This window comes from Rhinopithecus roxellana, chromosome 3 (genome assembly GCF_007565055.1).
Source record: "Rhinopithecus roxellana isolate Shanxi Qingling chromosome 3, ASM756505v1, whole genome shotgun sequence".
Classification (NCBI taxonomy): Eukaryota; Metazoa; Chordata; class Mammalia; order Primates; family Cercopithecidae; genus Rhinopithecus; species Rhinopithecus roxellana.
In genome coordinates this window covers 122523217-122525980 of record NC_044551.1, presented here as the reverse complement: position 1 = coordinate 122525980, position 2764 = coordinate 122523217, and the positions used below count along the sequence as shown (strand labels likewise).

Below are 2764 nucleotides of genomic sequence, written 5' to 3'. Positions count from 1 at the left end.
ATCTGTCTCCTTCCCCAGTAGAAAAAGTTCAGGGCTATTTGCAGTTGTTCTCCAAGATGTACTCAGCACCTAGAATGGCACCTGGCATATTGTAGTCACTCAATAAATATGTTTAAATTTATAGATGTATTTTTTATTTGTCTCATGTAACTCATATGAATTTGAGTACAATAGTTGACTTCCAAAGAAATGCAGTTTTACTATGTTGTTTGGAAAGCATCATATAACATGATAAGTAACTTGTTTGCTAAATCTAATCATATACCTGGTATTCAGAGAATATGAAATAAAAATAAGTCTGGTGCTTGCTTCAGCAGCACATAAACTAAAATTGGAATGATATAGAGAAAATAAGCATGGCCCCTGCGCAGGGATGACATACAAATTTGTGAAGCATTCCATATTTTTCTGCACATGTGTCCCAGAACTTAAAGTAAAATAAACAATAATAATAATAAGTCTGGCTACTAAATAGAGTTTTCAGAGCATGATCTCAGAAGAGATGTGAAATAGGTAAATTGATCTCTAAGTTCTTTTTTACATAAAATATTCCCGGTAACCTCCTACTTTCTCCTAGTTGCATAATTCTCTTACTTCTAAAAGCGACTCCATATATCTTCTTTGGAAATATTCTATTTTTAGTACATTTTAATACTCCACTCTGCTTTACATTTTGCCTAACTGGTCCTAGTCCTGGCCTTTTAGAGTCCTCTTTTCTCCTAAATAAAGCTAGAAAACCTCCATTACCCTGATTACATGGTTTGCTCAGATGTGCTTGCTGAATTTCATAACCTCACTCACCCTTGTAAACTGGTGAGGATGTATTCATGAGCATGGAATACGTTTTTATCCTTAAAACCATATTCATGGCAGAGAACACACACCAAAGTAAGACTTTTCTTAATCTCTTGCTCAATTCAATATTTTAGAAAATGTAAAAATAGTGTAAGGTGATTTCATTACAATATTGGGGAAAACACCTCTATCTATGATCATCTTCTATGCCTAAATCTCATTTCCATTCAAATAAAAATCAGATTATCCCAAAGTGGCTGGACTGGAAAAGGTTTCTATTTCAAGTTAATTCAGACAGATACTCTGTTTACTCTCCCTGGTTCTAATACATGTTCTGTAAACACCTATCTATATGAAGGGAGCAGCGTACATACAAGTATAAACCTTGGAAATTCTGAGTGGAAGAAACTGGAGGCAAGGTGTAGACCCCTCAGAATCTGTGGTTCTCCAGCGTATTCTCAAAACTGTATCAGCCAGTTGTTGGATATGTGGCTGCAGTGATACGTCAAAAGTCATGATTTCCTTTCTCTATATCGTTTGAAGATTTTCTCTTCCCAAGAGACCCTCTTGTCTTACATTAGAGAAATTATTTATTGGATATAAATTTCTGCTTCCAGTATCAAAGTTAGTGAGTTTTAATTAATTCACACTGCTTACTGCATCCTTTCGAGACAAGCGTTTCCCTTTTTTAATGTAAGCAATAGCCAAAAAGATGACACATTTTGTCTTCTTTCTACACCCAAATGTAAATAATTATGATAACCTGTTGCTATGTGGGAGGTGGCTGTCTAGTGTGATCATTAAATTGCAGCTCATGTATCGTATTCTCCTTGGTTAATGTCCATACAAATTCGATAGACTGAATTATATGTGATGCAGAAAATTCCCATTTGTACTTACAAAATATAGTTTAACAAATTACCCTGTGACACTATTCATTTTATTTCCTGAACATCTGTGGTGGGAAATGACTACGGTCCTTATTATTACTATTATTATTGTTACAGAGTTTTTCCTTATAAAGAGACTGAAACCTTTTACAAATATTAGTCTTATGAAGAAACACATACAACTGAGGGAAGTCGAGTGTTATTTCACTAGTTCACTGTGGAGAAGTTGATATATAAAGGCCGATAACCTTCTTCAACATCACTCATCCAGTTAAGTACAGAATCAAAGACAGAAAGTAATTCCCTCAGTTTGTTGACACCATTTTATCTGCTGGATCATCCCTGGATCCAACTACAACTCTTCCAAATGGTAAATTTTTGAGCCATACTGGCTCTAAGACATAGAGAGATTCTTTTATGTTGTTTTCCCCATTATATACTTCAACATCTGCTCAGTCCTAGGTTAGTACATGCCTCCTCCCCTAGAGAACACAACAATTGTTAGTGTCATACACGGTGATATGTACATTCTAACAATTCTACTGATCCTGGGAACCGTGGTTCATGTTTTATTGCCACCTTACTGGTTTGCTTTTATTGCTGGTTTTATTACCACCATATATTTATTCAGAAAGCATCATTTTACACCATGGAATACTATGCAGCCATCAAAAAGGATGAGTTTGCGTCCTTTGTAGGGACATGGATGCAGCTGGAAACCATCATTCTTAGCAAACTATCACAAGAAGAGAAAACCAAACACCGCACGTTCTCACTCATAGCTGGGAACTGAACAATGAGATCACTTGGACTCGGGAAGGGGAACATCACACACTGGGGCCTATCATGGGGAGGGGGGAGGAGGGAGGGATTGCATTGGGGAGTTATACATGATATAAATGATGAATTGATGGGTGCTGACGAGTTGATGGGTGCAGCACACCAACATCGCATAAGTATACATATGTAACAAACCTGCACGTTATGCACATGTACCCTAGAACTTAAAGTGTAATAAAAAAAAAAAAAAAAAAAAAAAAAAAAAAAAAAAAAAAAGCAGTTGAGGAGAAAAACAGAAT

The 2764-nt window shown here is 36.0% G+C and overlaps 1 non-coding gene across 1 annotated transcript; it reads left to right on the top strand.

Moving 5' to 3' along the window:
* The first annotated feature begins 301 nt into the window (after positions 1-301).
* LOC115896593 lies at positions 302-408 on the top strand. The gene has a single exon (XR_004056512.1). It is a non-coding gene; the product is annotated as a U6 spliceosomal RNA (small nuclear RNA).
* The last annotated feature ends 2356 nt before the right edge of the window (positions 409-2764 follow it).